Source organism: Megascapheus bottae, chromosome 12 (genome assembly GCF_031878675.1).
Source record: "Megascapheus bottae isolate mThoBot1 chromosome 12, mThoBot2.hap1, whole genome shotgun sequence".
NCBI classification, from domain to species: Eukaryota; Metazoa; Chordata; class Mammalia; order Rodentia; family Geomyidae; genus Megascapheus; species Megascapheus bottae.
Window position 1 is genome coordinate 12,024,345 of NC_143520.1, and position 22,363 is coordinate 12,046,707.

At 41.0% G+C, this 22,363-nt stretch overlaps 1 protein-coding gene across 1 annotated transcript in view; it reads right to left on the reverse strand.

Moving 5' to 3' along the window:
• Myo3b (myosin IIIB) overlaps positions 1–22,363 on the reverse strand; it is a 222,622-nt gene that overhangs the window by 106,415 nt on the left and 93,844 nt on the right. The window lies entirely within an intron of this gene.

The window sequence follows — 22,363 nt, forward strand, 5'->3', positions numbered from 1 at the left end:
CAGCATGCTGCTTTTTCCCCTTTGGGTCAAAACATTTAACTTGACTCTAGTCAAAGCTTCAGCTCTATCTTATAGTCTACAAAAAAAAAACCCAGAGGAGCAAGGGAAAGCAGAGGAGCACGCCTGAAATCCTAGCAACTCAGGAGGCTTTGATCTGAGGATCGCAGTTCAAAGCCAGGCTAAAGCCCATGAGTCTTATTTCCAAATAATCACCAAAATTCCAGAACTGGAGCCCTGGTTCAAGTGGTAGAATGTTAGCCTTTAGTAAAAAAAAAAAAGTTCAGGAACAGCATCCAGGCTGGATTCAAGCCCTAAGATTTGCACCAAAAGAGAAAGAAAGAGAAAGACAGAGATAGAGACAGAGACAAAGAGACAGAGAATAAGAGAGAAAGAGACTACAAGGGATTAGGGCATCCTGCTTGAACAAATGGGAAATCTGTTCTTAGAACAATAACAATTCAAGCATGTTGTATATGTACATACAAAAGTAGTGTATATGTACATACATACGAACATGCACATACATACATGAATACATATTGTAAATAGATACATACATAGTTATGTAATGCTACAGTTTGAATTCAGGGCCTTGCTAGGCAGGTGCTCTACCACTTGAGTTATGCCTCCTAATCCACTGATTTGATTTTGTGAATAGGGTTTCTCTCACTTTGTTTTGTCACCCTCCTAGCTTTATAAGATGTGATGACAAGTTTGTGGCACTACACCCAGCTATTGATTCAGAAGGAGTCGCAAGCCTCTCTATCTTCACTTTCTTAGTAGCCAAGAGGTTCATGAGAGGCATGAACCACTCTACAAGGCATGTTGGAAAATATTTTTAAAGTGACACTGTCCTTGGCCTTGTGAGGAATCCCATGCTAAATGTCAGAAGCTGTGAATGTTGAACATTGTCAAAGGTTTATAATTGAGGGATTGCCCTCCCGTCATCCATTGTACATTTCTAGAACTCTAGTTTCTAAGAAGCATAACTGAAGTCTCAAGGAGATTGCCTCCAGTGGCTCTCCCGCAGCGAGTGCTTGAGCTGTGTATTCTAGGGAAGACAGAAACTCTGGGTGGCCACTGAGAACCCTTCTGCTGGGCATCTGCCCTAAAAAGCCCCCAAAGGAGACTCCCATCTGATTCTCTTAAACCTTGACTCCAGTGTGACTGGATGGGGGGCAAGTGGAGGCTGGCTTCCAATGAACTGGCTGCTGAGGGGACCCAGTGTCTCCTTTCTTCTGCTACAAAGGCTGCAAGGCCAGCTGGCTCTGTCATGCCATGCTGGCAGCGCTAGGTGAATTCACTGTGGTTTTGAGACAAGCTTCAGCTTCTTAGTTCCCAAATTCAATTTGTCAGTTCATTGAGAAATGCTGCTTTGCTGTAGGGGAGGGGAAAGTGGGAGAGGAAGGGGGGAGTGAGTCATATTTGACTAGTAAAACGCCAGTGTGTGATTTTATAGAGTCAGGTAACAATTTGGACTCTACTTGTTCCTTTCTTCATTGGCTGATGTACCCTAGAGACTAAGTGATACAGTACAGTTAAGGCAGAGGAAGAAGAGTAGCTGTGAGGATATAGCTGAACCATTAAGTTTGGTAATTTCTGGGTTCATCAAATGTGTAACTTTTGTTTAGATGGAAGAGGAAGCCACACACCACTTATCTTCTGAACCTTCATTTGTAAGCTTCATTTAAGTTACCTTCTTTGTGTGATCTTCAATTTCCAATGAATACTTTTTTATTATTATAAAGGTGATATGCAGACGGATTGCATTTCCATAAAGCAGATAATGTCTACATTTCCTCTTGGACAATACCTCCCCTTCACCTTCTTTCTCCCGGTTTTCCCTCCCCTCCGCACTCACAAGTTCCATCGTTTATTTTCAGCACAGTGTTTGAGGACCACTGCTGCCTTGTTCGCTCTTTGTTCCTCCAACCTGTACTTCTCTTATCTCCCCAAGACAGATAAACAAACAAGACAAAAAGAAAACAAGAACAGCAACAAAACAAGGAAAAAAACCCTCTTGTTTCCATGTCCTGAAGTTCATTTTGTTAAATGCCATGTTGTATGACCAGATGCACATGGGTGTTACACTTCTACATTCCCCTTCTAAGAATATCCTACTTTGGTCTCACTGTGTATCAATGTCTAGAGTCCTGTATAATTGACCATGTTCTGATGTGGCTCTTAATTTAGGTGAGCTTTTGAAGATCATGTTGTTGTAATACATCCCAGGCATGGTTTCTAAACAAACCAAGAAATCCATTAGTGCTTCATGCTTGAAAGCATATTTTAATTTCAAAACAGGACGGGTTACAGCTAAATTCACTGTAGGCTGATTTTTGTTAGCTTCCTGGTGTCTCTAAATTTAGGAGGATTTCTTGTTATAAACTCATCTCTCGCTTGGTAGTCCTGGAAGAAAGGCTAATCAGCCTTACTAAGCAAATTATTCCTGCTTAGATAAACAATGTCTTTTGGACATGGAGCTTCTCAAGTTTACACTTTCCTGCTTCCAGGAAGAAGCAGTCACATCAGAATACTTGCACATAGTAGGATTCTAAAATCATGGAGGAAAGCGAGTTGCAGGTGAGCAAGTCATATATCTTTTCTCTCTCATTTTTTTTTTTTGGCTTGGGGGAGGCTCACTTGGAGTTTTTATTGTTGTTGTTATTCAAGGCTGGTGCTCTACCCTTTCAGCCACATCTCCAACTTTGCTTTTGGCTGGTTATTTGGGAGATAAGAGTCCACTGAACTTTATTTCCTAGGCTGACTTCAAATCACAGTTCTCTCAGTCTCAGCTTCCTGGGTAGCTACAATTATAGGAGTGAGCCACAGCCACCCAACAATACAATAACCTCTGTGTGTGTGTGTGTGTGTGTGTGTGTGTGTGTGTGCGTGTGTGTGTGTGTGTGTTAGAACTGGGGCTTGAACTCAGTGGCCTTGTCTGTCTGTCTGTCTGTCTGTCTCTCTCTCTCTCTTTTCCTCAAGATTGGTACTCTATCACTTGAGCCCTGCCTCAGCCTCATGAGTAGCTAGGATTAGAGGATGACCCCAGCTAAATTATTCATTTTTAAAATGTATTTCATAGGCATGGAGATGTATGTGAGGAGATATACATGAAGGCATTAACTACTGCTGGATATGGAGATTATCTCTGTGTTCTTTTCCTTGAATACCTGTGTCTTATGTAGTACAATTGTGAATATACATATGTGTGTAAGTTTGTGTGTGCATGCGTGCATGTACATGCACTTGTCCAGGGCCTGGTGCTACCTCCTGACCTTTTTTCCTCTAACCATAGCTCCTCTTCTAGCTATTTTGGTAGTCACTGGAGACAAAAGTCTTAAAGACTTTTCTGCCCAGGTTGGATCTAGCCTCCTGAGTAGCCAAGATAACAGATGTGAACCACCCATGCCCAGCCTATTTTTAAATTCAGAAAAGTTTTAATGAGAAAAAAGAAGAGAAAAAAACATTTTGTGCCAGTTCTTTCACTCATGTATTTTGATTAGTACTTAGTGTATATTCAGATGGCCAGGGCATATAGTGAATGCTCTTTAGAGAAAGATAAAGACAAACTAGGAAAGCTGAGACCTCGGGAGCCAAACTCCCCTCCAGTGATTGACATACAGATCAAACTGTAATGAAAGCACACTTTCAATGTATTTCTGCTCAATGTATAGTGAAAACCTGAGTGGACAGAGGAGGACAAGGAAGGTCTTAGAGAGAATGCAAGAGCCAGTTAAACAAGAGGAGACAGCATTCAGAAGGATGGAAACAGGAATACAACCTGGGAGGTTGAAAGCTTTGACAAATGCTTTCTGGGGGTCATGGTGGTGGTAGAAAGTAAAAGGGTGACACTGATCAAGATATAATGTGTTCATAAACTGCTTTGTTAAATGACAACTCCTTTGCATAACTACTTAAAGAAAAGTTTAAAATGAAAAAATGAAACCAAGAAGAAAAGTCCAGAAATTCTAGCTTTTTAAGTTTGTAATAAAGGATTTGTTAACATACATATTTCAACTGAACAGGTAACTTATGCTCTTCTGAAAACATTTTAATATTTTTCTGAAACATCTAGGCTACTAGCGATCCATAAGGTAAAAATAGACAACTATACATAGCTGATGCCATCAGGAAAAAGTGAAAGCATGGTGGCAGAGCTGGGGATTCAAGTGGTAGCATGCTAACCTTGAGTGAAAAGGCTAAGGGACACTGCCCAAGACCCAAGTTCAAGCTCTAGTACTAGTATACACACACACACACACACACACACACACACACACACACACACACACACACACACACCTGAATAGTCAATTTAACCTTCCATTTGTAATTATGAGTATTTTATCACATTAGGCTTGAGTGTCTATACAAGTGTACATAAACACTATAGTATGTCTATAGAGTCTTCCACTGAGTGATTATCATATGTGATTTAGTTAACCATGTCTTTCTAATATTCACTTATTTCATATTTTTACACTATGAATAGGAATCTGTAAATACTCAGTTCATGCAGTTTTGAGTTCTCATTAACTTCCTTTTCTAGTATCCATCTTTCCAGTAGTTATTGAGTCTAAAGGTAAGAATATAATTTTCTATTTTAAAGCTTTCATTTTACCAATCTCTCCCCCGCCACCCACTTTTTTTCCAGTCTTGGGGCTTGAACTCAGGGCCTGAGCACTGTCCTTAGGCTTTCTCAAGGCTAGAGCTCTACAACTTGAGCCACAGAATCACTTCCAGCTTTTTTCTATGTATGTGGTACCAAGGAACCCACATCTTTGTGCATGCTAGGCAAGCACTCTACCACTAGGCCAAACAACTCCCAGCCCAATCTCTCCCTTTGAATGGAACAGAAATCAGCTCCAAACCACAGAAGTATAAAAGGATCCATTTTCTGTTATATCTCCAACACTGGATATTATCAGTGTTTTTAACCTTTGCGCAACTTTTGACAAAAGATGGCATGTCCTTGCTACTCTAATAAACATTTCTTGATTTCTAAAGAATAAAAACATTATTTCTGGGACTTAGTGTTTGCTATCAAGGAAATACACAGAGCATAGAAGAGACATTAGCAATCCTAGTGCAAAGTAATATCACCATTTTTGTAGAAAAAGGAGAAAAGGACTGAGATTCACGGCTCATACATTTTCTTTCTTTCATTCCTTTTGTATACTGGGTAACTTTGTTCAAGTTTTAAAAATGCCTATCTCAAGCTGGGCATCAGTGGCTCATGTCTGTAATCCTAGCTACTCAGGAGGCTGAGATCTGAAGATCAAGGTTCAAAGCCAGCCCCAGAAGGAGAGTCCATAACAGTTTTATCTTCAACTAACCACCAAGATGCGGGAAGTTAAGTTATTGCTTAAGTGGCAGAGCAAAACCTTTAACAAAAAAAGCTAATAGACTGAGCTCAAGCCCTGAATTCAAGCCCCTATACCAACACACACACACACACACACACACACTCATGCATGCATACACGCACACATATCTCATACCCCATTCTCATTAGTCATGTTGCTGAATGAGTTAAATATGCAAGGTGTATATACATGAGATTTGTTTGTTCTAAAACATATAGTTTTAGAAGATGTTATTGAAAATAGCTCAAGGAAAAATTAATCAGAAGGATCCAAAAAGGCTGCTAAATGTTTTATAATATCATTGCTTTATGTTAGTATAAGTTAGACTTATGGACTTAGGCTAATTTTCCAAATCCCACGGAGCCCTTTAAATTTGATCATATTTATGTGCCTCATTGCTTTCCCCAGTGCTTTGCCAGTGCTTGCATTTTCATCTTCCACCAACACACACACACACACACACACACACACACACACACACACACACTTTCACTGTTACATTGCAGACAGCTGTTGCTGTGAAGGTCTAAGGCAGGAGCAGAGGCTTTTCTCGGTTTTGCTGATAGTGCTTGTCATATTGGAAGAAGTGGCACTCGACTGAGAGCTACTTATAAAGCTTGCTTTACCTCTGTCTGCAGACAAGACAGCACACAGAAGCCCAGCCTCAGGCTAGGAAATAAAATGGAAAAGGGAGCAGTGATAAAGAGCAGGACCCAGGGTTAAGGCCATGGCCCAGTGTGAGAGCTGTGCAGTCCTTTGCAGGGCACTGAGAGGGGTTCAATGGCACATGTTTGGATGGCTGTGGAAGCAGCTTCCTTCGTGCCAAAGCCTGGCAGATCACCTGATTTAACCACACAGCAGTGCTAATGAAATAAGTCCTTTGAATGCCCCCATTTCACAGATCAGGAAACTGAAGCATGGGGTACAGCCAGATACAAATCAGACTTGGTAGATACTGAGCCTGTATCTTTTGCCCCCATCTTATTACTGCACACTTTATCAGTCACATACTCATACTTGGGATCTTAACAAATGACGCCCATGTCAACTACCATTCAGTTCTAGAAAATTTGCTGGTGGGGGTTAAGTTCCACTGGATTGTGGAGATGTACTTTGACCCCTGGCTTGAACGGTTATCTACCCTGTGACTATGTATTGATATTAAGACATAGTCTACTGTGCCATGCTCCAGGTTCCATTTTGGTGGTAAGCCTTCTCAAGGTTCTTTCTGATTTGGGGATTTTGGGGATTCCTCCTCAGCCTCTAGGACACCATCCATTTTCCCTACAAATACCTTTCTGTTTGTTTCCTGCTGTTACTGGCATTCCTGAAGGGTAGAGCAGTGAATGAGGGTTTTAAGGGTGCTCTGTGGGGAACCTATAGTCTAGTGGCAGACAGTAACTAGGACAAATGAAGGCAAAGATTTTATGTTGAACAGGAGAATGTGCCAAAGAAGAAGGTGAAAGCAGAGAAAGAGGGAAACGTGTCGGGGCAAGGTCTACAATTTTAGATTAAATAGTTTCAGAAAGTGACATCTGAGTCAAGTAGGAACTGATCCCTTTGAAGATGGACAAGAGATGCCACGTGGTGGCATATAAAGGTCAGAAACGCACTGTAAATGTTTTGGAAAGGCGGAGCAACACTTCTGGCTGCACAGTCATGCTGTCTACATGCATACTCATGTCCTATCAGTTCCAAAGCACTGGGGATAGAGTGGCTACATCAATTACGAGACACCCAGTTGAATCTGAACTTCAGATAACCAATGAATAATTCTCTAAGTGTTTTCAAAATCAAACACAATAGGATTAAAAATTAAATCAGCTGGGTACTGCTGGCTCATGCCTGTAATCGTAGCTATTCAGGAAGCTGAGATCTGAGGATTTCAATTCATAGACAAGCTTAGGCAGAAAAGTCCATGAAACTCTTACCTACAATTAATCACCAAAAAGCCAAAAGTGAAGATATGGCTCACATGGTAGAGCACTAGCCTTGAGCCAAAAAAGCCAAGTGAGAGTGGGAGGCTAAGTTCAAGTCCCATTACCACAAACACATACACACAGAAAGAATGAAATCAAGATGATTAAAATTGTAACACAAACTTCATAGTGCATTATAGTTACTGTTATAGTAACCCTTTCTAAAAGACAAATCCCCAGTGACAGAAACTTCAAGGGAAAAAAATAATGATGAGGTAGCCAGGCAACTTCTCTCCAGTCCTTGCTTTTCCTTCGGGTGGGTTTTTGGTTCCGCTTTGTTCTGGAGACTGTTTCACTACGATACCAAACCCCTGGGCACAACGGGTTCTCCCACTTCAGTCTCCCGAGACACTGGGAATGTAGTTATGTGCTCACACCTGGCTTGGATTGGGTAGTGAGGCAACTTATGCATCAAGTCATTTTTGAATTATAGTTTTAGTATTCTTTTTTTTATTTTTGCCAGTCCTGGGCTTGAGCTCAGGGCCTGAGCACTGTCCTTCGACTTTCTCAAGGCTAGAGCTCTACCACTTGAGCCTCAGCACCACTTCTGACTTTTTTCTATGTATGTGGTACCGAGGAATCAAACCCGGGTCTTCATGCATGCTAGGCAAGCACTTGAAGCACTAGGCCAAACTCCCGGCCCTAGTTTTAGTATTCTGAAGATAGAATACGACCAAGGCACAGACTTGTAAAGATGTAAAGATAAAGGAAACTTCATAGATCATTTACTATCCCCCTTTCAGGCTGTAACTAGGGAAGCCAAGGCCCAGAGAATGATGTGACCTGTCCAACTGAGACATAGAAAGGTGAATCTGACTTCGAGGTGTTTTTGTTCTTTCTGCTACCATATCTACAAAGGTAATGCTAAACTCAGCTTCCCCCCTCCCTTTATTTCTGAGAACAAGGTGGTTTATGTCTGCAATTCCAGCTACCCAGAAAACAGAAGGAGGAGGATTATGAACAACGAAGGCCTACCTTGGCAAAGCAAATTGAAATCCCTCCTCAAAAGTAAAATGCAAGCTGAGTGCTGGTAGCTCATACCTGTAATCCTGGCTACTCAAGAGGCTGAGACCTGAGGATCATGGTTTGAAGCCAGCCTGGAAAGACAAGTCCCCTGCGAGATCTCCAATTAACCCTTCATTAACCAGAAGTAGAGCTGTGCCTTAAAGTGGTAGAGCACCAAGGGTAGGGTGTTAGCCTTAAGCCAAAGAGCTCAGGGACAGTGCCCAGACCAAGTTCAAACCCCAAGATCCCCACAAAAAAAAGGTGGTAGAGCACAAGCCTTGAGCAAAAGAGCTCAGGGAGATCACCCAGATCTGAGTTCAAGCCCCACAACTGAGAAAATGAAAATAATTTTTTAAAAGGGGGGAAGGGATATGACTCATGTGATAGAGTACTTGACTAGTGTGCACAAAACCCTGGGTTCAATTCCCAGTACCAAATGGGGGAAAAAAGGAAAAGAAAAAAAATTAAGAAAATCCTAAGAAGAGTCTCGCTCAGTTCTGGGAAAGAGAAGCAAGAAGCACCAAAAGAAAATGCTTTTTTGTGTGTGAGTCTCAATAATGGACACAAAAACAGGTGAGAGAAGGGTAGTCAAAGAGGGAGGATTTAGAGAATTAATAAAAGTAACAAGCCTAAACAATATCATGTGCAGTGGGTGGTAATAAGTCAGCCACCACCATGCAGGAAAACTTGAGGACAAGCAGGGCAAGAAAGACATGGACAGACACTTCACTTTGGATGCAGAGGGGTCTGAGAATGTGAAGAAAATTGGCTGATGAATTATCTGTCTGGGGGACAAAAAGTCCTTTCTTGCTCAAGCAGGCATTGAATCATAATTCTCAGACCTTTGCTTTCTGAGTAGTTAGGGTCATAGGCATGAGCCACCAGTGCAAGGAAAAGCTTCCGTTCCTCCGTCACCCTGTCCTTCTTGTCTTCCTTCCATAAATGTGGACTCATGAATTCTTATTTTATTCAATGAGCTCTTTTATTATAATGCTCAAATTGTTCTAGCGTTAGTTTCATTATAAAAGACTGGGAATGATGGACTCCTAAATAAGTAGCTTAGGAAAAAGGTATAATACCAAGGCTTACACAAGGCAGAGGCCTCTGAGACTCCAACAATTGCTCCTGTTATCACTAAGTATGAGTGTTGTTAATGTGTCAGAGAACAGGCTATCTACACTGTATATGTTAATCTCATTTAACTGTCACAATTTGGAGAGATAGCTATTATACTCTATTTAATTTTCCATTTAAACACAGCTAAACGGAGGCCCCAAGTACAGGAATGACTTCAAGAAGTCCCTGGTCTTGGAAGCAGCCTGAACAGCCTAAAGGACCCCAGCTTTCACACGCAGCAGCCCTGCAAAAAGCTAAGGAAGGAACAAGGCTTCAGAAGCAGGGTGCACTGTTCCTGAGGGCAGCTAGATGATTTTTCCAAGATGTACAGAACATGTGCATTCTTACAAATGAGGCACTGGAAGCTGTCTACGAGTCTGTCAGCACTCCAGAGATTTATCCATCATACTTTGTGAAAACCATCTGACCCTGCCCAAACCCCAGTGAGAGAAAGATTGGTGGGGTCAATGTCAGCAGATAAACCTAGGCAGGTATAAATTGCTCATGTCACCTGGAAAGTCATTCTTCACTTAGGGTCAAAACACCTGAAAGGAATATTCAGGTGAGTGGGGCTGTGGGAAGGTGAGGACAGTAAGGCCTGCATTAAAAAGAAATTCAGCACCCATTCAATTCCTTGGGTCTCAAATACAGATGGGATTGCATCTCCCACTGATAATCTATTCTGTAAGACAGCACACTGGATCTTTCTCCCTGAATAACACTGTCATCACCAAACCACCTCTAAAATAGCACATTTCCAATTCTGCCAGAATGAGTTTAGGGGACAGACGATGTTTTGTACTTATGAAATTATCTTTACAACTGCCCTACTTTAGTGCGCAAAGCACATTGGATCTGAGAAGACCATCCTCCGCCCACCCCAGGAGGGACAAACTAAAAATAAAAGACAACAACGTGCTTCCTGCCAGTTGGTAAATCCAATAAGCAAAGAAGATGCCTCAACCTGGCACAGGGTAGTGCATGCCAGCCGGCCTCCCTCTACCCGAATGTGGCGAGCCACCATGTGGTTCTCAGAGCCAACAGCTGCCAGGCAGAGCCCCTCAGATTAACACATAGGTGGTGTTGAACCACTTCCCATTAAGATATTTGCAAAGCAAACAAAAAGGATAGCCCCACTCTGAGTCCTGGGAGTCAGCCAAAGACACCGGCTCTCCTTATTGACACAAGGACTCTTTGGGGAGGGTCTGGGTCCAGCCTGGAGGCTCCTTCTGGCTCAGTCTCCAGACTTTTTTGATCTTGGGCCACTAGAATCCTGGTATGGGACCTGTTTATTATCTAATTTCCCCAATATCCAGTAACAAGAGCTCTGAGTCACCAGTGCTCTCTGTCTCCCTCATCCCCATCATTCAGATGGAAAGAACAAACCCATCCCCGTGTCTTGTCTCTGGAGGAGGGTGACAAGTCTGAGAGATGCACACCGAGAGATATGACATTACCACTTTTTTTTTCAATCCTGGGCCGTGAACTCAGTGCTTAGGCACTGTGCTGACCCTTTTGTCATTAAGGCTAGAACTCTATCACTTGAGGTACATCACCATGTCTGGCTGTTTTGGGATAGTTTATTAGAGATAAGGCTCATGTAATTTTCTGCCTAGGCTGGTGTTGAAATTCAATCCTCGGATTCAGCCACCTCAGTAGCTAAGATTGCAGGCATGAGCCACCAGTGACACGAATTTATGATAGACACTTACTCAAGCTCTTGCTTCAAGTGATGGTATATCTTGGTGTATCTGTGTCCTACCATTTGAAGCTAGTTGCTACTTAGTTTATAAAATTAAACACAACCTTTTTCTTATCACCAAAAGAAGCAAAGAAAGTTAATGAGTTTGTGGGAATGTATACACTTTATCTTTTTATGTTCCAGATTGTAAGATTATAATCTAGATTTCCTGTGGGGGGGGTGTGCGGATTCTGAGGATTAAAATCAATGACTGGGAGCTAGTTTTCTCAAGGCTAGTGCTCTACCACTTGAGCCACAGCTCCATTCTTGTCTTCTTGGTATTCAGTTAGACGTAAGTGTCGCATGGACTTTCCTGCTTAGGCTAGATTTGAGTTGTGATCCTCAGATGTCAGCCTCCTGAATAGTTAGTAATACAAGGAAGCAAGCATAAGGCACCTCCAACGTAGGTATAGGTATCTTTAAGTGTTGATAATGAAACATGCAACATTTATTTGTATGAAGTAAAAATAGCATTTCCTATAATGTTTTGCAGTTGAGTTTTTCCTCAAATTCTTCAAAATAGGACCTATGTGTGTTTTTAGCAGAAACTTAGTTTGAGTCTGAATATAGTAAGGATCTCAGGATGCAGATGGAGTAGACGTCAGCAATGTGCTGAATTTTTAGGAATTTTTTGTGTGTGTGTGCATGTGGGTCCTGAGGCCTGGAGCAGTTTTTGCTCAAGGCTAGTACTCTACCATTTGGGCCACAGTTTCACTTCCAGCTTTTTTGGCTAATACTTGGAGATAGGAGTCATTTGGACTTTCTTGCCCATGCTGTCTTTGAGCCATAATTTCAAATCTCAGCCTCCGGAGTAGTTGGGATTACAGGTGTGAGTGTTGGGCAGCTGGCTAGAAATTCTAACATTTGGAAAATGGTAGTTCAGGAAGGAACAAGAGGTAAAGAAGTAATCAGAGAGTTTACCAGATTCTGTCATTAATTGAAATTGCCATTTTCTATTAGAAATCAGACCTTTAGAAATCTAAGAATTAATTGCATGAGGAGAGAGATAGGAAAAAGAGAGGATAAGAAGGAAGGCAGATGACAGGAAAGAAGACAGAAGGAAAGGCAAGAAAGAAAGGATGGCAGAAGAGAGGAAAGGAGAGAAGTCTCTTGACATTGCTTTAGGAAAAAAGTACCTTAATATTAAAATGGATGTTTTTATAAAAAGAAAGCTACTTGACATATTTTTGCTAGTTATTTGCAGTGCATGGGTTTGAATTCAGGCTCTTGACCCGTCTGTGCAGGCATTTAGCATTTGGGCCACACCGCCAGTCTTTTGGCTTTAGTTTACTGTTCAGATAGGGCATCCTGTCTCTACCTGGGCTAGATTTAGCCTACCACCTTCCTACTCCACCTGCTGAGCAGCTGGTATTAGAGATATGTACCAACATCAGGCAACATTAAAGAAAAAGATTTCTTTTTGGTATCTTGAGGACATCATTCAGTCTCAGATGTCATTTATCTGAGTAGAATCAAGTGTGGGCTTTGTAAAGATGTAAATTTTCTAGAGAGAAATTGAACCTAACTTTGCACACCAACTGTGTAGAATAATTTGGGCAGTAGCAAAAGTGCTTCGGATAACTGGCATGGCCCCAGCAAAGGCTTGGTGGGTTCAATTACTTATGTAAGTTGGGAAGCCAAAGATTGGTTCTTGTGACAAATTATCCATTTTTGCCTTAGTTACCAGGCACAAAACACTGCTTTGAAGTGTGAATCGCATGGGGCAGTAGGAAGGCTGGAAGGCTGTCAGTGAGCATCCTACCATTATTTCTCCAAAAGTTCACAATGTCTTTCTTCCTAGCATCTGATTCTCAATTTGATTTTTTTTCTTTCTATGTGGTACTGATTTTGAACTCAGAGCATAAGAGTTGCTAGGCTGGTACTTGAGCTATGTTCTATGATCTCAGTGCTCCAGATTTTTTTTTTCTTTAGTTATTTTTGGATAGTGTCTCTCATTTTGTCTGAGGCCAGCCTTTTGGAATCACCATTCCTACTTATGGTTTCTAGTGTAACTAGTATTGCCACCATGACTGGCTTATTTGTTGAGATGAGGATCTCAAAATCTTTTTGTCTGGGCTGGGCTTCAAAATGCAGTTTTCCTGATCACCACCTCTTAAGTAGCTGAGATTACAGAAATGAGCCACTGCAGCCTTGAGATAGTATACATCCACTGCTACCTACTAAGACCTGAACTTCCTAAGAAAACCTTCCTGAAGGTGAGGTTATTTTGTAACTTAGAAAGGTAGATTAACTACAGAAAAATGACATAGAGTTAACATCATCCTCTTCATTTAGTATTATTACTTTTTGTAAAACCCAGGTATTTATCTTATGTAAAAAATTAACTAGTATGTTCGAGTAAAATTTAAGAGAACCACAAAAAAAATGTCTTTAGAACAAAAGAGCCCAAGATTCAGAAACACTGAAATTATTCCCTGCACTCTCTCAGACCACAAGGGCATCAAATTGGAACTGAACACCCATCTCCACCAATGAAAACCCTATAACTCATGGAGATTGAACAACACATTGTTGAATCACTAATGGGTCATCGAGGAGATCAGAACAGAAATCCAACAGTTTATGAAATTTAACAAAAAGGAGCACACAAAATACCAGCTCCTTTGGGACATGGCAAAGGCAGTACTCAGAGGAAAATTTATAGCTCTGAGTGCCTACAATAACAACTTGGAAAAATCGCAAACTAACAATTTAATGTGTCACCTTAAGCTCCTGGAAAAAGAGCAACAAACCAACCCTAATCTCAGTAGAAGGAAGCAAATTATTAAAATCAAAGCAGAATTAAATGAATTGGAGTCCAAAAAAAACTATAGAAACAATCAACAAACAAGGAGCTGGTTCTTTGAAAAAATTAACAAAATTGACAGACCCTTAGCAAATCTTACCAAAAAAAGAAGGGAGCATACTGAAATAAACAAAATCACAGACGAAAATGGTAATATCACGACAAAAATTACCAAGATCCAGAGAATCATGAGGGAATACTTCTCAAACCTTTATGCCAACAAATTTGAGAATCTAGAAGAAATGGATGAATTTCTAGCCAATATTAATATACCCACACTGAACCAAGAAGAACTAACCCAACTAAACAGGCCTATTTCAAGCACTGAAATAGAAATGGCAATAAGAAAAGCTCAGGGCCAGATGGATTCACAGCTATAAGGTCTTCAAAGCAGAGCTCACACCAATACTACTCCTCAAGCTCTTCAACGAAATTGAAAAGGAAGGCTCTTTACCAAATTCATTCTATGAAGCCAGTATAACCCTCATCCCCAAACCAGACAGAGATTCATCAAAGAAAGAGAACTATAGACCTATTTCTTTGATGAACATCGATGCAAAACTTCTCAACAAAATACTGGCCAACCATCTACAACAACTCATCAAAAAAAATTATACACTATGATCAAACTGGATTCATCACAGGGATGCAAAGCTGGTTCAACATACGCAAATCAATTAATATAATTCAACACATCAACAGGAGCAAGGACAAAAACCACATGATTGTCTCAATAGATGCAGAAAAGGCATTTGACAAGATCCAACACCCTTTTATGTTAAAAGCTCTGGAGAAACTAGGAATCCATGGAACATTCCTCAGTATAATAAAGGCTGTGTATCACAAACCCACAGCTAGTACTATACTTAATGGCGAAAAGCTAAAGCCATTCCCTCTAAAATCAGGAATGAGACAAGGATGCCCACTCTCTCCACTCCTCTTTAACATAGTTTTAGAATTCCTATCCAGAGCAATAAGGCAAGAAGCAAGCATAAAGGGATCCAAGTAGGGAAAGAGGAGGTAAAACTTTCCCTCTTTGCAGATGACATGATCCTGTATTGAAAGAATCCTATAGACTCCACTCCCAAGCTCCTTGAGCTGAATCAAAACTTTGGAAAGGTAGCAGGGTATAAAATTAACCCTCAAAAATCAACTGCTTTCCTCTATGCCAACAGAGAGAGGAATGAGGCAATAATCAGGAAAGCAACTCCTTTTGCAATAGCCTCAAAGAAAATCAAGTACCTAGGAATTAACTAAGAATGTAAAGGACCTTTTGGATGAAAACTTTAAAACCCTGAAAAAGGAAATTAAAGCAGAACTGAGGAAATGGAAAAACCTCCCATGCTCCTGGACTGGAAGAATCAACATCGTGAAAATGACAATTTTGCCAAGGGCTATCTACAAATTCAACGCAATACCCATCAATATCTCAATGTCATTCTTTAAAGAAATAGAAGAGGCAATCCAAACTTTCATATGCAATAATAAAAGACCCCGTATAGCAAAAACACTTCTTAGCAGAAAGAACAGCGCTGGAGGAATTTCAATACCAAACTTTACACTCTATTACAGAGCTATAATTATCAAAACAGCTTGGTACTGGCTCAAGAACAGGCCTGAAGACCAGTGGAATAGAACTGAGGACCCAGATATTAAACCACAGACCTATGGCCACCTAATCTTTGACAAGGGAGCCAAAAAAATAGAATGAAAGAAAGACAGCCTCTTCAACAAGTGGTCCTGGAAGACCTGGTTAAGCATCTGTAGAAAACTAAAGTTGGATCCTTCTTTGTCACCCTGCACTAGAATTAACTCCAAATGGATCAAAGACCTCGAGGTAAAAGCCAACACACTGAAAACTTTACAAGAAGGAATAGGAGATACACTGGGCCTCCTTGGCACAGGTCAAAACTTTCTTAATAAGGACCAAGAATCTCAACAAATCAGAGAAAGGCTGGATAAGTGGGACTGCATTAAACTGCAGAGCTTTTGTATGGCAAAGGACATAGCTAGTAAACTAATTAGGAAGCCTACAGAATGGGAGAAGATCTTCACCAACCATACAACAGACAAAGGCCTCATATCTAAAATATATCAACAGCCAAAAAAAATTGAATCACTCCAAAACTAATCTCCAAAGTAACAACCATCCCATTAAAAAATGGACCAAAGACTTAAAGAGAGTCTTCTCTGAAGAAGAAACAAAAATGGCCTATAGACACATGAAGAAATGCTCAACATCTCTGGTCATAAAAGAAATGCAAATCAAAACAACTCTAAGATTCCACCTCACTCCAGTTAGAATGGCCAGGATCAAGAAAACTAATAACAGCTGCTGGAGGGGATGTGGCCAGGAGGGATCACTACTACACTGTTGGTGGGAGTGCAAGCTCATTCAACCACTATGGAAAGCAGTATGGCAGTTCCTCAAAAGACTAAACATAGAGCTCCCCTATGACCCAGCAATTCTACTACTTGGCATTTACCCAATTGTCCAGAAACAAGGACATACTAAGTCCACTAGCACAATGATGTTCATTGCAGCACTATTTACCATAGCAAAGATATGGAACCAACCCAGATGTCCCTCAGTAGATGAGTGGATCAACAAGATGTGGTATTTGTACACAATGGAATTCTATGCTGCTGTCAGAAAGAATGACATCGCCCCATTTGTTAGGAAATGGAAAGACTTAGAAAAGGTCATATTAAGTGAAGTAAGCCAGACTCAAAGGAACTTAGGCTCAATGGTTTCCCTCACTTGTCATAATCAGTAGAAACCTTGGGCTCTACTAGCAGAGATTTGCAATAGAGTAAAACCTAGATACATAAGGCCATATAGTAGGACGCTAAATGAAAGGACCTCTAGGATATAGAAACAAAAGCCATATAATGAGTGATTGTTGTCCTTAATGTACTATGTTAGCTCTCATCTCCTTTGCTGTCCCTTGGTTATCTCATATTGTTACAGTATCTCACTTTGTTATCTGATATATTGGATATATTTGTATTTGGTTATTTGAAATTGGATAGGGAAGGGGGGAAACATGATGAGGGAAATGGGGACCAAGACATGAGAAAGGGAATCAATGCATGTGAAATAATGCATCTTCTATCTGGCAAATATAATGTAACCCTTCTGTTAATTACAATAAAAATATATGGAAAAATGTTAACCTAAGTATTCTAAACTTGCAAGATTTTTGTTACTGTAAGGCTTATGGGGAATAAAACTTTCTGACCAGGAAAAGGAAAAAAATAAAGAACAAAAGAGCCCATTACTCTGCACCCATTTACTTAATACAATGACCAGAGATTCTTAACTCTTTTGTGAGTGAAACAAAAAATGACAGTTTCAGTTCTAGTTTATTATTTCTCCCAGGATACATAATAACTGCTAACATTGTTATCTACTCACTACATGTTAGATTGTCTTTCAAATATTTCTTACGGTTTAGTCTTATGATGGCCATATGATGGAGATGCCATTGCTGGCAACACACTGGTCCCAGGTCATTGGGAGAGAGAGACCAGGACCTAAGCCTGGAACAGAGACAGTCTGTAGCCCTAGAGTGTGCAGCCCTGTCTTGTTAGGGCCCACGTGCACAAAAGGTTGGAATGAGACACAGATGTCTGCTGGCACAAGCACTGCTAAGCAGGCCAGCAACATCCACTCAGCTCCACACATCCCTACCAGATATTCCCATTTTTCAAAAGCTATCAGGGGGCTGGGAGCATGGCCTAGCTGTAGAGTGCTCACCTAGCATGCAGTTGATTCCTTGGTACCACATACACGCAAAAAGCTGGAAGTAGTGCTTTGGCTTAAGTGGTAGAGCAGTAGCCTTGAAAAAGACCAAGAACAGTGCCCAGGCCTTGAGTTCAAGCTTCCGGACTGGCAAAAATTAAAAAACTAGGGGCCGGGAGTTTGGCCTAGTGGTAGAGTGCTTGCCTAGCATGCATGAATACCGGGGTTCGATTCCTCGGTACCACATACATAGAAAAAAGCTGGAAGTGGTGCTGAGGCTCAAGTGGTAGAGCTCTAGCCTTGAGAAAGTCCAAGGACAGTGCTCAGGCCCTGAGCCCAAGCCCAAGACTGGCAAAAAAAAAAAAAAACCTAAGAAACTCAAACAAAGATTGTACAAGCCAAATAAGATTTGTCTGTGGATCATCATCTACTCAAAAACTGTGAGTTTGCATCTTTTAGCCTGCAGAAAAATGTCCAAAATATGTTGTGCAGATTGTGAAGCCTCTCATGCTCCCCATTACTTCATTATTGTTCTGTCTCATATCATCCCTCCCCCTCCCACGGGGCCTCCCCCCCACCCCATCCCTGCTGGTGGGTCATACCTATCTGTTTCTCCCTCCTGCTCTTCTCCTGCACAGGCCCTGCAGGAGGTATCATGAGAATAAGACCTTGAAGGATGAGTAACATATCAATAGGTCATGAAAGGACTAGCTGAGGAATTGTATTCAGAAGGAATGACAAAAGAAATATAGAGAAATTGGAAAACAAAAGGCATGTTGAAAACCATCAAACAGTTCCAACTATTTGAAAAGAGGCCCCAGCTCCTTGGAACCTCATACTATAAAGAGATTGCTGACATTCTTGACATACATGAATCTTCTAAAAGGTTCCTTTGCATAAGGATCATGGATGATTTAGGTTTGTTGAAATAGTTCAGATAAATATTTATGTACAACTATAAGCAAATCCACAAGGAAAAATATAACTCAAAACAGATCTTTTTCCTTGAAGTCCCTTCAGCTGGTGATAAGGTTTCTGGCTTCAAAAGGTTTTGAAATAAATGTGACCAATTAGTGGTTGAAAAATCTAGGGAGTCTAAGATGACTGAGGATCACTGGAGCCTTGAAAGTTATCATTTGAGGGTATGCTAATGGCACCCTAGCCAGGTTGGCAAGGGTAAGTTCAGGGCCCAGAGTCAATCAGAGATTTACTCCTGAGATAAGAGCCAAAGACAAAAAAGTTCAAGTTGGCTCTCAAGTTAAAACACAGCGTGAGCATTGTCCGAAGATTCTTGAGTGTTGAAAATCTCAGTGCTCATTGTAATCTATAATTCAGAAGACAACCAGAGAGATTTTGACACTTGACCCTTTAAAAACGTTAAGATTATAGAAATCTTTTAAATAATAACATTGCTAATATTTTTGCAACTGTTGATACCATGACTAAACCAAGCCCTTACCACTTCTTTACTGAGCATTTACAACATGTGTATGTGTTCCAGCAGGCCAGCCAGTACTAAAGTTTGAGCTAAGGGCTTCTCATTTTTGCGCAGCTTAGCAAAAGAAAAAAAAAAAAGAAAAAGAAAAGCAACTGGCATTCTACCACTCAAGCCACACCTCTACATCTGGATTTGTGGTGGCTAATTGGAAATAAGAGTTTCTCAATGTATCTGCTCAGAGTGCCTTCAAACCAGGAACCTAAGATCTCAGCCTGAGTACCTAGGATTATAGGCGTGACTGGCGCTCCTTGCATGGATTCTCAATCATCTCAACTCTTTTCCAGTCTAGGATGCTGAGATCTAGGAAGAGGATGGAACTTGCCCGACATCTCAGCTCCTGTAAGTAGCTGAATTAGATTCCAACTCAGACCTGTCACAAATGGGCCAGAGAGCATCTTCCACATGGTATGCACCTTCATAAAGGAAGGCTTCCTATGCTGCCATTTGCTTCTGGTTCCATTCAAGGTCCTCCAATAAGGACTGCACCAGCTTCACCAGAGAGGGAGTGTATGCTGGAGGGTCTGTTCTGTTCTGTTCTATCCAGTCCTATCATCTTGCCGTGATGACTCCCACACTGGTGCTGTCAAGCTAGGTGGCTATCTGTACTTCACAGCCCACATGAAAATCTGGCCCACAGGCGGTGGCCGCAGCTCACCATTCGGATGTCAGCCCAACTGGCTCTAAGCCCCACAGTCCTGCACTTCTTTCTTCTTCCTTCAGTTGTCAGTCCTTGTGGCTCTGATTGGCTTTCGTTTTGAAGGTTCTCATGCCACTCTGTGGCTGAACCCTCACTGAAGTGGCCTTCAATGAAGTCATTTCTCTGGGGATGTGTTACAAGTGGCCTTATTATAAAGATATCTCCACCAGCATTCCCAGCCTCCTTCCTAGGAGCTCCTTTTACACAACAGGCCTGGCAAAAGCTTGGCCATATGCAGGCCAAATTAAATTAAGGGGCATAATCCTCGCTATTGTAGTTAGCAGTATTAAAATAGAGGATTACCATCATAGGAACAAAACACCACAATCTAAAAAGACTATTCCCATCTGTCATTTGCCAGACACAATTACAGGCTCCATGAGGAAGCAAAGCAGAGACCTGACATGCCAACCACTCTTAACTCCAGGATAGCTTTTCCCTAATTTTGCACCATGTACAGATAGGAGATCCTGATCCTTTCCTGCAAGTTGGAAGCTTTCTCACAGAAATTGGGTGCTGGAATGTTCTCCATTAACCCTTGCATTCCAACCCTAGTATATTCCCACCCACGAGGTTGTGATTTATGGCTTAAGTGCACTAGTCATTCAGGGTCTAATTCCAACAAGACAGAATGTGTTAGAAGTATAAGTGTTTGTGTAGAAGCCACTGCATTCAAATCCTGATTCTCATTATATTAAGTAACCTTCGAAGTTGCTTATACATTCTAAAGGTCAGAAATCATAAAATATGGGTGTCTCCCACAGCTCAGGTCATTTAACACATGTAAACCATTTAGCACAATCCCCAAAATGTTGTTAATAAATGCCAAGTGTTAGCTGTTATTACTGCTAGAGGCAAAAGATCTGAATTCAAACACCAAACCTGTTATTTGTCTCTGTGTGACATTGCATGTTCCAATGATTTTTATACTGGTGAAAGAGAACCGAAATTCAGAGGAAGAGAACTGAAAGTCAAAAGCTACACCCAGAGTCCAGAGGAGCTTTTCCCCAGATTATCATCTGTTCTCCATACACATCCCCTTCCTTAATAATTATTTTCTCTTCCACTATAATCGCCAACAACCTTCTACTTTCCTTCTGTCTATGAAGACCCCAAGCATCAGGTCCTTCATAAATTTTACGTGGTTCCCATGTACATGTGCATGTGAAATAAACTGCAGTGCAGCAGTGCCTAGAGTGACCAGACCTGAAGAGCCAGGAAGATGGGAATAAAGATTGCTGGATCCCTTCAGTCATGTTGGTTGTCCTCTGAGTTGGAATAAGAGTTTAGTACAGAGGTGATGCCATTTTTTATCACTGACTTGCCCAAGGTGACATGGACAAAAGTTGTTAGTGCTGGGATCAGAACCCATCTTAATTACTGTGTTTGTACCAGTCCTGAGGCTTGAACTCAAGGTCATGGGAGCCATCTCTGAGCTCTTTTGTTCAAGATCGGTACTCTACCACTTGAGCCACTGCTCCACTTCTGAATTGTTTTTGGTGTTTACTTGGAGATAAGAGTTTCACATACTTTCCTGCCCCAGCTGACTTTGAACCTCAACCTCCAGACCTCAGTCTCTTGAGCAGGTAGAATTATAGGAATGAGCGAGCAGCGCCTGGCTTCTATCTGACAAATGTTGTTCTTTCTGTCATGCTACAAGTTATTCCAATAGGAGGTATTAGATCTGTTGCTCAAGTACCCTCAAATGAGCTCTTAAAACTATATACTGTAGGGAAGTTATTCAAAGTAGACTATTTCAAAAGTAGTTCAATAGCAATTTCAGATCATGAGAGAAGTGTTGAGAATTTTGCTTGTTCACATCTCAAAAACCCACAGCCTAAAAATTATGTTCTAAAATCTAAGTGCCAGTGATTGTATATAGAGATTCCCTTCTTGAATACTTGATTGTTAAACACATCATTTGAAATATGATGTAAAAATCAATGTTAATACATTATTTTAATAAAAATATATTAGAAAATCTCAAAAAAATATACTTTTAATTGAAAACCAAGACTGCCTCTCTTTCCAAATACAAAGACTCCTGAGCAATCTGCTTCTTTTTCCAGATCATTAACTAAACTTTTCATGTAGTTCCTCATAGTCATTTGGGGCAAAATACAAAAGGCAGGTTTCATGCCTTTTAGCTTCTTCCTCTTCCTTGGCCCATGCTCTTCTATATCTGTGTCTTACCCCTGGTGACATATGTCCTGGAGCCAGGGAACCTATTTTGGGAGAAGGTAGATTAGAAAGCTGTCCTGAGGAACAGGCTTAAGAGTCTGGTAAGTTTTCAGGGCTTAGCATCAGAGCCTGGTCTGAGCTTGCATAAACCATGAGCAGACCATCCATTCATTAGAAACACGGAGCAGAGCAGATGTTCTTTAGAAACAGTACATTGAAGTCCTGG